This window comes from Anarhichas minor, unplaced genomic scaffold (genome assembly GCF_050575085.1).
Source record: "Anarhichas minor isolate MPS153535 unplaced genomic scaffold, ASM5057508v1 ptg000006l, whole genome shotgun sequence".
Taxonomy (NCBI): domain Eukaryota; kingdom Metazoa; phylum Chordata; class Actinopteri; order Perciformes; family Anarhichadidae; genus Anarhichas; species Anarhichas minor.
Window position 1 is genome coordinate 3,861,929 of NW_027466452.1, and position 15,208 is coordinate 3,877,136.

Here is a 15,208-nt window from a genome sequence, read left to right on the forward strand (position 1 = left end):
ACTTGTTAGCAAACGTCTTTTTTTAAAACACGTACAAATTCACATATTTATTCAACAATTATTTTTTTTATCAGAGAGAAAAACGATTAAATCTTTTAAGCTTGTGTTAACCACAGATTGTATTTCAGGCCTCTGACCAAAAACCCATTGAATGGAGGAAACCTGAAGTGTAAAAATGGTTTTAGGGCTCATTCCTGGAGCACTCTATACTGCTGCTGTGCCAGTCAATCCCACCATGCTACGTGTGGTGATCCTGTATGTGCGTGTTGTGAATACACCACACATTAGAGGCTGCAGAGTTATCTGGATATTATTCAGATGGATTACATTTTCATGTACAGACTGTCGTCCACACTGGATGCGTTAGCACTTTGCATACCCTCCACTTCACCTTCTCCTGCAATGATAGAAATGTGGGGGTGTATCTGTCAAGTTGTGCTGTTGTATGTGCTTTTCTGTACTTTTGAAAGTGGCACAATCAGCTGTCGCAGACAGCTTGCAACGTGCAGACAACAGAGGAGAGGGAAGCTGCTGTCGTTGCAGCTGAGGCGTGTAGTAAGGTAACTGCATGGATGTGGGCAAAACAAGATGAGTAAGATCCAGCTATGTAATTATTGAGTAAGATCCAGCTATGTAATTATTGTGTGTTACTAAGTGTTTGCAATTTCCGCTACTTTAACCTTCTACTCCTGTAATTCATGGGGACATACTTTTATTCCACTACATTTATTTGACACCTATAGTTACTATTCAGATTAAAGGCTTTTAAAACACCGGGGGCGTGACCGATAAATGACACGGAAATGCGAAATACTAACCTTAGCAAATTCTGCATCAAAGCTGTTCATAATGCCAGCGATGTGAATTTGCCACAGCTGCAGAACTTGATCAATAAAAGGTTTGAATGGATTCACACAGGCAGAGGAAAAACTAGCAGGATCCTGTTGACCCAGAGCAGGAGTCTGTCTGAGGTAATGTTTCTTTATCCCAGAGGGAGCTCAAATTCACTCAGTAACGCAGTGTAAATAAACATAGCACGAAAAATAAGGACATTTCTGTTTATTTCCCTTTTTAAATGGTGCCACATTTGTAAGGAACATGCATTTGTGGGATGAGCAGCAGAGCTGAGTATGTGGGTTGCGCCAATGAAAAATTTGCCAAATCTTCTCTGCCAAACAGCTTATTTTGCCATTGCCTCTTGTTTGGTGGATTGGATGATTGAAGTCTGAAGAAACAAGGCAATTTAACAATTTATTCAGTTAACAAACAGGAGCCTCAGTAGCGTGTGGAAGAACCATACACAGCCACAACAGCCTGGCACCTCCTCCTCATGCTGGTCACCAGCTTGGTCACACACTGCTGTGGGATGGCATCGAATTCTTCAAAAAGCATTTGTCGCAAGTCAGCCAATGTGGTTATGTTGGTCACTCTGGCACAAACAGCACGCCCAAGCTGATCCCACAAGTGTTCAATGGGGTTGAGGTCAGGACTGCTGGCAGGCCATTCAATCCTCTCCACTCCCAAATTCTGGAGGTGGTCTCTGATAAACCCCGCTCTGCTGGCATTGGCAGAGAAGATTTGGCAAAATTAGGCAAGATAACTGCAGCTGATGTTTAACTTTCTGTTGAAGACGCTATCGCGTCAGAATTAAACAAACTGGATTGTATATTTTCACAGTTTTTACCTTTTCTGTTGTTTCAAAACAATTTTGTAAATTGAGGAAAACTGCGTGTTGACAGCACAAACAGCAACAGTCATTCACTACACCATCACAGCTCATCTCTACATGCTATAAGCGCTATACATTTTTCCGTCGCTCAGTGGTTTCTTGTATTTTTATTCAATTGCGCCCAGAGGCATTCTGGTCTACCGCCATTGATAACGCATTGGAAACAGGAAATGAAGGTTCCAGGCTAAAAGACAACATCCGCCAGAGTGAAGAAAGGCTCAATCGTAGTGGTCTCTTATCGGTCACAAACACCTAGCGAAGTCATCTCTACTGTAAACCTTGTGCTCACCACGATCACCGCTCCCCATCACAGAGAAGGAGACAATACAAATATGACCTTTGTAGTCTCCTATTCAGTAATGAGACCTCATTTTTATGTGCAATGTATCCATCCAGTGTTGCAGGGATGCTATCAACGGGTAAAATCTTATGTGCCATCAATCCCTTGTGTGAGGTAGGGATGTTCTGATCAAGTTTGTTTGGCCTGACCATTGAAGATCTGAGTCATTTAATTTTCCGTACCTGCCGATACAGTCATGTCAGGTTCTTATATTTGCCTGCATTACTGATATTGATGCATACTTGGCACTCCTTGTTTTTCTCAAGCCGCATAATCCATCAACTAAAGGTTTTAGTTCAAAATGCTGACATTTCTAAACATTTCTAAAATCATAGATATGACATGAGTGGGGGATTTACTGGGAGAATGTGACTCTAGAAATTGTCGTGAAACATTCAGGTCGATAATTTCAGAAGAGAAGACTAATCACTTTGTTAGAGTTGTAACTACAGAAATACTTGGGGGCGAATCACCAAAGAATGAATTGCGGCTACTGATACCACCCTGAATAGCGCATTGCTTGCAGCCGCTCCCTCAAAGTCCGATTCACAAAAGACATTGCACTAATGATACTACAGCTTAAACACGCCCATAAAGTTTCACTGCTGAGCACAATTTAAGTCTGATCGCAATTATCCATGTGGCAAAATATAAATGTTGCCTTTGAATCAAGAACATAGTAGGCCGAACAATGGCAAAGATAAAAAGTTCTAACTGTGAGCTAAAGGTCCTCACTGAGGAGGTGCAGAGGCATTCCTCGAAACTTCAGGCAAGGAAATTAAACGTGACGGAGAGGAAACGTGTTTGGGATCGAAAATCACGGTCGGTCAGTAAATGTGCTTCAGGTACCACCATCTCTCTGAAGACGTTAATAACTGAACTGTAACTGTGTGTGGCTATTGGCACCAATTGTTGTGAATTGGACTGTTTTTGCAATACGGTTCATATGCATAGAAAGGATTTGCACCACATGTCTGCATATAACCTCATTTAATTATGTGCAAATAGCACAAGACGCTATTTGCTTGGCAGCGCATCTTCATACAACAACCTATCCTTCTACAACAACATATCCTCCTATTACAACGTATCCTCGTACAACAACGTATCCTCGTACAACAACCTATCCTTCAACAACATATCCTCGTACAACATATCCTCGTACAACAACGTATCCTCGTACAACAACCTATCCTTCAACAACATATCCTCGTACAACATATCCTCGTACAACAACGTATCCTCGTATAACAACCTATCCTTCAACAACATATCCTCGTACAACAACGTATCCTCGTACAACAACGTATCCTCGTACAACAACGTATCCTCGTACAACAACATATCCTCGTACAACAACGTATCCTCGTACAACAACGTATCCTCGTACAACAACGTATCCTCGTACAACAGGTCATATGATATCTTACGGAAAACTGACTCCTCATTATTCGTGCATTTTCCAACGAAAGCCAGCAACACTTGTCAATTTACACTTACATGCATACGGTCTTGATACTTCCTCATTTGGGACTGCACATTTGTGGATAACATAAAAACATTTGATGGGATATTCATGAATTACGAGGCATTACTTTTCGTAGGTTTAGCTATGAATGCTGGATGAAATCATCCCGGGCAGTGCAGTTAGGGCTGCGTTTCCACCAATGCTTGTGCTTTTTTTCATATTTGTGCAGGTTTAGCAGCCACAAACACTGGGCATTCCTATTGGGATTATGCCCCCCCTGTCTACAGTTTACAGTGGTGTTTTTCTTCCGCTCTTGCAGAGATCCCACAAACCCAACTGACAAGTTTTATTTTGGCCCGTTATCAAGCTACTCACAGCATTAATGTTTATTTGCAACATCTGATACCGTCTGCTCCCGGCAACGTTTGTCACTTCAACCGGTGAATTATGACAGTCAGCGGCAGCTGAAAAGGAGAAGCAACACAGGCAGGGTGAGGACACAACTCAGTAGAATACAGTAAAGAAATGACCAAGAACTGTTTATTTTTGCCAATATTGATCCATTGAAATATGTACTGAAGGGCCCGAATACAGATCCTTAGGATGTTAGTTATCAGGTATAAATCCTGCTGAAGCTATTTCCCTCCATGGTTGCCTCTTGATGCTGCAGAGGAAACACAAGCAGAGAGCCCGGTGCCAATCCAATAAAAGATCCAGTTACTTTTTTCTCGAAAAAGGAACCATTTTTGTCCCGAGACAAATTAGCTATTTTTCAAGTCTGATTCTCTTCCATCCACACTATGTTTTCACTGATCCTTTGAGTTCTACTTTCTCATAACAATCTAGGTTTTATAAAATCATGTGTGATGCACTTTTTTTTGAATTTCACTGCAAACATAATCAAAACAGGACCATGTTAAAAATGAGTATTAGAAAAGGTAACTATCTCTAATAAGCCTGAGCTAACCTACAAGTATTAGGGTTCATATATATGCAAAAATGATATTGTTGACATTTAATATGTTTTATCTTCTCATCTTGACCCAAACAATAAGGTGACCAGAGAAGTTTGCAGTAGGTATCATTGTTGATGCCTACATTTTGGAAAGGAAGAAGACACATCTTCTGAAAAATGTCAAACTGAGTTCATTTAGCTGAATGTACACAGTGTTTTCTTATCATCGTGGCTTTTACATACAGTGTGAGTGACTGTGGCTCAGAAGGTGGAGCGGGTCGTCCCTCAATCAGAAGATCGATCCCCGGCTCCTCCAGTCCATGTCGATGTGTCCTTGAGCAAGAAACTTAACCCCAAATTGCTCCTGAAGGCTGTGACATCAGTGTGTGAATGGGTGAGTGGTATGTAGTGTAAAAAGCACTTTGAATGGTGGGAAGACTAGAAAGGCGCTATACAAGCACAAGTCCATATTTCCTATTTGTATAAGTTTAGTTTTATCTGGTTCATCTCTGCCCTTTAACATTTTATTTGACTCTATTTTTGCTCAATTATCTCTGCAAATTATATTGTAATCCAAACCGATCTTCAGAATTTGAATGTTGAAAAGAAAACAAACAACGATTCAGGCAGCAGGATATAAAGACAATGCACTTGACAACAACACAAACTAGACTCAACATCATCTCTCTCTCTCTTGCAACTTGCTGCCACTGCTGCCCGGGAAGCGACGGCAAGCTCAGAGATTGATTCCACACATTCTTCATCCAAACAGCCCCCAATGTTCCCCGTGGCAAAATGCAGCCAGCACGCAGCACCCTCACAGTAATACCCTGAGAAAGACGGATCATCAGACAAAAAACCTCACTGAGGGCAACTTGCTCCAGCTGACAGCTCTCCCCTCAGGAGACTCCACTCAATCACAGTTGCTCCCGTCCTGTTACAGAATCTCAGCTGTCCGCTTTAATGTTATTGTGGATTACAATCCATCTCTGGTTCAGATTCCTCTCCTACTATTTCTTCCAGCAGTGAAGCATCCATTCTGTTTTCCCCCAAAGCATGCTTTACAAAGATGTTTTCTTCACATCAGATCACTGTTGGACATTGTAGACTGCAAATGTACAGAAGCATGAGTGGGTGGAACGACAACTGGTCTGAATCAGGTGGCAACAGCGACGTGAAGCTTAGTTTATACTATGCCAGCAAATGACGTAATCACGGATTATACAAAGAAGGCCAATTCACTTTTAAATGCTTTAGAAACGGGTCTTAAAAATCTACATCTGAGTAAATATTTTTACAGCCAAATCAAACAGTTTACAGGATCTTTAACCTTTGTTTCTTTATAATGCATTTAATACTTTACTTGTTTCTTTACAGGGTTTGTATAAAGGCAATAAAACAGTCCATGAATATGAGATATGAGTTTACAGATAACTACAATCTTTCCTCGTCATTGTGGAGGTTTATGGCTTTTTACTGGTTACACCTACAGTCTATGAGTTACAATCGTCATTTTGATTCTTCACAGTTTTCTTTGTTCGCCCTCTGGCGTTTCAGAGAATAATGCAGCACATTGAGCATCAACGCCTCCGTTCATGCTGGGAGATCATGCTACTCGCCAAGAGAGAGAGTATAAACAAAGTTTAAGGTAGTTACATCGGGCCCAAAGCTAGTTATTAGTTAGGAAGTGCGCACACCGTGGGCTGGCGTCTTGTTCATAAAAGGGCCAAAATAAACTAATTTAGGGAGACATGCTACCTTCTCCCCTTCTTTTCTTCTCGTCTTTTCTTTCTGCTTCTTTCAGGTTTGAAAGGCTGGACTGCTCGCTCGGATTGGAGATGTGATCAGCTCGACAGTCCTGACAGAATTTGCATCTAAACTAACAACCGTTTGTCCTTTCACCTCGTCACATGATTAAATAGAGACTTGACATTAGACAACATCAACATCAGTGGCGGCCGTGCATTTTATACCTGGGCCTTCAGTGCTGTCCTGCAGCTGAAACACCACCTAATAACCTCATGATGGCGCCACAGCTACGGTTATTTGTTTCTAAGGGTGTAACAATACACGTATTCATATTAAACCGTTCGGTACGAGGCTTACGAACCGAACAATACATTTGAATAATACTAGTGCATTTGGAAAATGCAGAAGCTTAAATTGTGGTAAGTATAATTTTTTCGGTGGACTGCGCTCACGTAGGAGACAACGGGCTGTGACCTTTGAACCCGGAACAATAACGAAAAACAGCTGAGGCCCCGCACTTCTGGGAGGCTACGCTAAACTAGCTTAACAAACAATAACTCCGCGCATGACGGTATGCTTCGTAATTAACGGACAATGCATATAAAAAATCAGTCCTGATGACGTTGCTACTGCTAGCCACTGAAATTTGACGAGTCAAATCATCTGTGGGTGACCACTCAGTCCACTTTAAATTCTGCAGCAAGGATCTGGGAATTTTGTTCATTATGAAACTGGGGTGGGCCGCATGGACTGAATGAATTGTAATGTTGGTGATCCCATAACTTTTCATCTAGCGCCATATATCAGGACAGAATTTAAATCTTTCCAATACTTTTGTTTATGACCAAATACCTGCAGAACTAAATACATTCCCATCAGGTGTGAGTGGCCAGTGGATAGAGTTGTTTATTTCCTCATTCCTCTCGTGGTATGATTTTATGTTTGGTTCCTAAAACAGCTTTGAACATGGCTCATAGAAATACCTGTGCTACATGGAATCAGACAGTGTGGCTGTAATACACAGAGGTCTTGTTTGCTGTGAATTTGACTCATTGTTCTCTTCTCTCACTTGACTTAGATCTTATAAATTCAGACTTTTCTCCCCTCGCAGTAGATCCATATGGCCCTCCTGATATTTGGCACTTTAATCAATAGCTATGAGCACACACAAGCCTCTCCCAAAGACAGAAACTAGAGATCCAAAAATCTCATAGTAACAGGACCAGTAAACAAACCCTGGAGCCCCTTCACTGGCAATTAAGGGGGACAGGCTTTGTGGATAAAACTGAGCCTTGTTTTTTTCCAGTTCTTATCTGTTGAAGAAAGTTGTTAACAAGCACAGGAATTGATCCAAGAACAAACAGGAATGGCATTATTCTGCATGTGCAATACAAGTATGTGGTCCACACAGTCTTATAGAGTACAGTGCGTGTTCATAGCAGAGATGTGGGCAGGTCTGCTTTCTTTCTTCAAGCCCTCTAAATTCTCCGGCTAATGATCGTAGAAACAGAGAAAGTCATCTCGGTTATGTCAGAGTTAAACCATCTTAAAGGAATGGACCTTTCTCTCACGCTGAGCTCCCACCTTGAAATTGATTGTAAAGAAGAATTTTCGAATATCAAATGGTTGCTATCCCCGGGGGAGAACACATTAAAAGTCTCTACCTGCTGTGATTTTGTTCACTGTCCATTTTAAGTATTGGACGTTAAAAAGCCGCAACAGGAGCAATAATGAAGTGTTCCACTTGTACCTTCAGGCTATTAATGGCTAATCACAGACACCACATGCAGGGCTGCATGCACACACACACACACACACACACAGGATGCAAAAAGGGAAGATTGAAAAGGAAACTACAAACCTTATTCCAACAGAATGAAGCTTAAAGAAGGTTCAATGAGGAAACTATCTTCACGGCAGGCACGGTGGCAGTATTTAAATTCTGGATGGGCCAAATTAATTTCGGCCTTTTAATTATAATTTTCTTTTGATGTTTTTTGTTACTGGTAGTCTGGCAAAAACAAAAGTGACTAATACCATGCAGTGGAAGGCGGCTAGCGCGTCTGATTGATTACAACTGTTTTGGAATTTGAAGAGTTAGCTTATTATTTACCCTCCACACTTTGTAGGCTATTAATTCAAGCAGCTCATGCAGTTATATTGCTCAAATTTGGGGGAAATGAATGATATCCATCATGTATATATTTTGCTTTGGATTGTTGAAAATACCATCTTGTTTGGAGGATCTGGCTAGATTATTACTTGGTTACCATAAATCGATTGCAAAAAAACCCAAATCTTAAAATGACCTTTGATGTATTCATATCCAGTTCTCATTGATGGGCACGGAGTCCGTATTGTGACGCCACATCAATGGCCTGCTGTGATTGGTCCAGACTAATTAAATGTTGTGTTTTACTTCACTTTTTTTTTTAGGAAAGGGAAACAATTTTGTATTATTTTTGTACTTAAATGTTAATTCTCATCAGAGTTCAGAAAATATATGATGGGACAGTTATACAAGTGGGTGGGCCTTGGCATTGGCCTGTGGCCCACACATAATGTCACGCCTGTTTCACTGTTCCTCTATTTGTTCACTTTCTGTCTCTTTCTAACAACTTTAAGACGTGGTAGCAATCTGACGATCACTGTGTAGCCCCGCCCTAAAGCATACCCTGCTTTATGGTCTGTTTGACTCTAAATGGACGATCATTTACTAAATGAACATCATGTTGTATTGAAGAAGACTTGAAACTAGAGATTTAAACTCATGTTTACAATGGTTACTGAGGTAATAAATCAATAGAGAAGTAGAGTAACTTCTGCATTGGCCTCACTTTTCAGATGCAGAAGATGCTGATATGTCCATTTTGTGGCGTATCTGGAAATATTGCATTACTTGAAGCCTATTAAGATAGATTTCCATGTGATATGTGATCCTGGGATTATCGTGTTATACTGTGACATCGTGAGAATCCAGCTGCTGTAAAAATAAGTTGCCACTTGGCGGGTAACAAAAGAATACTTTATCTACTGCAATCTAATTAAAGATAGCGTTGCTGCTAATAGGTCCCACATCTATTCATATGATATGTGCACTTAAAATAATATTTACAATACACAAGTTTGTTCAGTGCCATGTTTATTGGCAACATTTTAGAATTGGGGGGAAGCAGCGCCCATGGGCCTTTCTCTGAGCTCATTAAAAGCTATGAAAAATGGATGGATGGCAGCTTTTTCTGAAAATAATTAGTTTTGTAAAATAATCACTATTATAAAGTGTTGAGGCAAAACAAGATAAATATTACACAGTAAAATGCATTTCATTGTCATTAAATTGAATGCTCCACCAAAAGCACTGAATTCATTCAACCACCTTCAGTGGTATGTATTCATTTTGTTGTCAGTCGGTGGTGCTGTTTTCCTCATTTTGACTGTCATGGTTGGTGTCACTGATAATAATGTTTTCTCAATTCTCCCTTTAATTCCAAACAACTTGCTGTTCCTGTCACGGGATCATTTCTGTGCAGCAGAGGATGAGTCACGGAAGAACTCAGCATCTCAATGGGATCCGTGACCTTCTTGTTTTACATAACACTGTTTTCTTCTGACGTTTTTTTTTTTTGAGACTGAGGAGTTGTTTTTGTAAACGCATCCGAAACATCACTTGTAGCAAAATTAAGTTTTCAGAAGTGTTTCAAAGACACAAAAGGTGACTGTCAGGTTTTGTAGAGTGTTTTGGGTATTGATATTTTCAAGCTGTCAGTATCTGCAGCAGACTGCTGTCATTGTCCTATGAAACAATCCCTAAAGCAATGAGAGTAAGAATTAAAATGGGTGTGAAACAGAGGGGGATCTTCACTTTATAGTGATTTAGGTGGGAACAACGTTACAGGCCAGGCCTGTATTAATCTTTGATTACTCATTTCAATCTTCATTTTTTGATGAACCATTTTAAGGTGGTGTCTGTGATTCTAACCAAATACACTTATTGTCAAATTCCAAGAAAATCTCCTCACGGTACGTCCGTTAGTGGAGGTGTGAGCTTCCCTCTTATGACAGCAAGTGGGAGATCAAAAGGTTTTTGACCTCAGTGAAATTGTTGTTCTTGAAAGGAAAAACGCCAACAAATATGAATAGGAGCAGGACATTAGATTAAAACATGTTGTGAATTTGGTGATGATCATCCATCCTTTTTTTCAGTTAACTTTTGAACTGAGGACTGAGACAATTACAGAGCGTTGCGTGTTTTAAAATTTAAACAGAACAAGCTTATAAATTAAGATAACTGCAGCCATTTTGCCTAAACAGGCAAATATAATCAATGCAATTTACAAAAATAGATTGAAATTAATTCACTTAACTTTGTAGAAGGAAACTGCACGTACAGTGTCAAGCCGAAGGGTAACAGCACATACCACATAACCGCAATATCGCCAGTTCAATTCGAACCAGGGAACTTTGCATGTCATAACCACCTCCTTTCTGGTCTGCCTCTCCACTGTAGACTGTCCAATGAAGGCAAACGAAGTAGTAGTCATTTTCTCATAGACTTCTATACAATCAGACTTCTTTTTGCAACCAGTCGCCCCTGATGGCCATTAGATGCAATGCAGGTTTAAGGCACTTCTGCATTGTCTTCACTTTCCATAGGCGGAGGATACGTCCCCTTCTATTATACTGTCTGTGGGGGGAAGTAAGAAGGATAAAGAGATCTACAAGGAAGGGAGAACAAGAAGGGGACATGAGGTGACTGCCAGTGTGTGTGTAACAAACATTACTTATTCTTGATTAAAATGCCCATGATTATTTTTGCAATGTTCGTACCACAGACAAATATTTAAATATTGATAACAGTAAAGTGATCAATCAAAATGATCCATTTCTGAATTTGTGACACTCATAAGGTGAAAGAATGGGCACAGTATCACTGCAGTATGAAGTCCCCACTCTGATAGGTAGACATAATGCAAGTCCCCTCATGACAATTTCCTTAAAAACTATTAAAAAGCACATTTGCTGTTATTTTCTAAGATAAATACCTTGAAAGTAAATTTTCATTTCCGTTTAAGTTTTTCTCAAAATGAACAGAAACAAAGGGCCACATATGGTTGGAGTAGCTTGGTAATCCACTGTTGGTAATGTAGACATGTATATGTGTGTGTGTAAGCCGAATGGATACCATATGAGTAAGAGCATCATAGCAGTTGATTAAATATTAGTATTGATTGAGACGTGATTGGTTATCAACTGTGACAATACTGCATTAGAAATAAAATAATTCAGCTGGAGAAAAATAATGGAAATATTGTACACGGGGACAGTCAACGTTTTCATCTAACAGTCCCCAGAAATAGAACTCTTATAGATATCCTTCTGCTCCTTCTTTTTATTAACAGTGATGTTGTGTGTGGGATTGTGAGCTGGGAACCCACTGTATCATACCCTGGAGGAAAAACTGACAGGCTTAGTGTACTGTATAGTTTCACGTCTCTATCTCTTCCCTTTTCTCTTTCTTTGACCTTTTATTATTTCCTCGACCGAGGTATTTTCCTCTTCCTGTCACCTGTCTCTTATTCTGGAAATGCTGATATATGGCTATGTCCTGTAGGTATTTGGGTAAACAAGCTTTGAACGCCTTCAGAGAGGCAATGAGTTTTGAGGCTTGAAAGGGTGACTTTTTTTTAAAGACAGCCGTCAGTTTGTGACTCAGACTTTTTTGAGGGTGTCCAAAGATTTTTTTTTGTTTTCATGAAAGCGTTTCAGCCTCTGCAGTGCATTGACAGCAGTCTCTGCCAGCATAATTCTACACAGAAGCAGAGGAAGTCTTTCAGAAGCACATGAAAGCTATTTCATTTATTTCCACAAGCTGCAGTAAGAGAAGGAAGGAGTAATTTATTAGCACCCATGGAAGTTGTTGTTGACAGTTAAAATAGTTTAAAAGGAGACAACGAACTGTAATTATGAATTTGGGCATTTATAACAGGATATGTTTCATTCCCTTGTTGTTATGATTCCTCGAGACGATTTTTACAGGACGGCTGCCAAACCTGGAGCAGACAGGGAATGGAGACAGACAGTTTTTAGTGTCTGGGACAGTGATTTTCAAAGGGGGGCATGGAGATCTACATTTACTGTTAATATGTGCAACGAGTGTCAGATACATTGTACTTAGGAAAGTGACTAATAGTTTACACTACAGCCATCAATATTAGAAACCTATTTCACCCACAGTGACGTTGCTTAAGATATACAATATCAACTTTCACACCAACAAAGGCACATTCCTATATTACCAACAGTGGACCGACATGCTACTCAAACCAAGTCTTGACTTCTGTTTCTGGTCATTTAATAAAAACAAAAATACAGCAGAAAATATTATTTTTAAAGAATTTTCCCAGAATATTACTGCAAATGTGCTTTTTAAATTGTTTTTGAAGCAATTGCCAAGAAAGGGTTTGCATCCTTTTATGCGGACGCATCACTGTTAAAAGGCACTTCAGTACACCTAAAAGTAAGCAGGACCGCTCATACGGCCTAAAGCTCAGCACTGAATCTCATTACGAACAGTGAGTTGGTGGTCCAAGCTGTCATGCCTACACGTACATTACAAAAACATACTGTCATAAGGTCAAAGGAGCAGTATGTAATACCTGGACACATGTTCCAAACAATTAGGGGCAGCATTTAACCTCCACTACTGGGACCATATATACATATATGATTTCTTTATACATTTACTTAACACCTCTATTCACTGCAAAATAGCACATCTTGTAGATGCCACCGTTAAATTCACTACGAGATAATCAGAGCCAATAGCCACCTGAAGTCGGGAGACATAACTGTCCTGTAAACTGTGTGCATCGTTGACAGAACTGTAGCGATTCAAGGCCGCTAATGTAACCAGCTGTCAGTGTTAGTTTTTGGCTGAAAATATCCTTTTTGTGGATGTTGTAATAACCATTTTACACATCAGGCAAAATATATAAATATAGTAATTACATTAATTACATTTTTCAACCATACTTCGTACACCTGTGTGGTTTTGCTCTTTGTACGTTATACATTTTCATTTTTAAGGGTCAAAACAGAATACATTCATGAGTAATGTAAACAAAAACTATTATTAGCTTATTTACTGTAACAAAAACAAAAATCAAATATAGAGAGCCACAGTTAGAGATACAGGAAAACAGCACAAAATGTCTGTGAGGTGCTTCCAGATTCAGTTAAATTTTAGCGTCTATAAGTGATTGAATGTTCTGTGTTGCTCTCTCGCAGTTGCTGACAAGCCCTAATAGCTACCAATGTAAACGTTAGGAAAGTTCAACAATCCAGCAATGTTGTACAGTAGCTCTGATGGAGGAGCTCTCTGGTGTAGTGAAAGAACTGAAGTGTATCAGGTCATCAGAGAACCATTTGTCCAATTCAGTGGGATATCACAGAGTGAGCTCCGTCACATACAACACTGTCTGATTCAGCGTCACGCTGCATGTCTGGTCTCCTTCTCCTTTTCCTACACTTTGCTCCCGACCCACTTGGAGTGTATTGTGCGATTGTCATTAGCATAACTTAATTTCCAGTCAGACAGTGATGGAGGTAGCTTCTACACACGACACCAATACATCATATCAATATACACTGGAAGTCTGTCTTCACCAGAAGCAGATGATTATCTAACTTATATATTTATTACATGAATATTACTGAATGTTATTGACTGTTTCAAAATACAGTACACACTGTTCCAAATGCTTTATATATTACTAACTCCTGCTGTATCAAATGGTCTGGCTAAGAGGGGGGGAAAAAAGCCTCCGGCTTCTTTCACAATCATCTTGGGGCGGTGCCAAGCCCAGGAAGCAGTGACAGGTCCCTTCCAAAATAGCTGGTGCATGTTCTGCTCAGACCTAATGTCGACTCTGTGTCCTGTATTGGGCTTTGCAGTCAGCTAAACTCTTTCCCCAAGGAACAGACCAGCGTGTTGTATGTGGACAGGTTTAATAATATGAAGTGTGAAACTACAAAACAGGAAAAAGATATACAAGCACATATTAGTTTTCATCAAACTTAAATACTGTGTACCGTATTTTCCGCACTATAAGGCGCACTTAAAAGCCTTTCATTTTCTCAAAAAACGACAGTGCGCCTTGTAATCCGGAGCGCCTTATATATGGATCAATTGGTTAATTGGTTGATCCATACTGGTTGTACACGGCGCTCTGTCAAAATGTTTCAGTACGACTGGTAAACTACAAAGCCGCACCGCGGTAAACACCGGTACTGTGCTTACTCCTAGTCCAACACCACTTGTGTGTATAAAGACCCCAAAATGGCACCTTTCAAGAGACACGCTTACGACGCTATTCTATTCTATGCGCCTTATAATCCGGTGCGCCCTATATATAAAAACAGTTCTAAAATAGGCCATTCATTGAAGGTGCGCCTTATAATCCGGTGCGCTTTATAGTGCGGAAAATACGGTAATTTAGAATGTTCATTTCAATTTTCACATGCAAACTTGCTAGCAAATCTAAACAGATCGTCACTAAATGTCAGTGTGTGATAAAAAATAATGGAAACATACATTCCTGTGCCATCTACCCATATTCAATCAGCTACATGTTACACATGTCATCAAACTCGTTCTACTTACAACATACTAACAAAATAAATCCTCAGAAATACTTAAAGCTATAAAAGTAAATTATACTCACTGGCATTGCCACTCAGAGGGCCAGGAAATGCAGGACGGATGAAGATAATATTGCACTGTCACTCTAGTACAACAGAGCCATCTTGTCACAAAACCAGGAAAAGGAATAAAACGTTACTTCCTGTCACATGTGCCACACATACTGTATAGTAGGTGAACACTGCATCATCTACACTTAACACTAGCTGGCAGTATTTGTACAGTGTGGGGACGAAAACTAGCGAAAAACCGTAACAACTTAACGT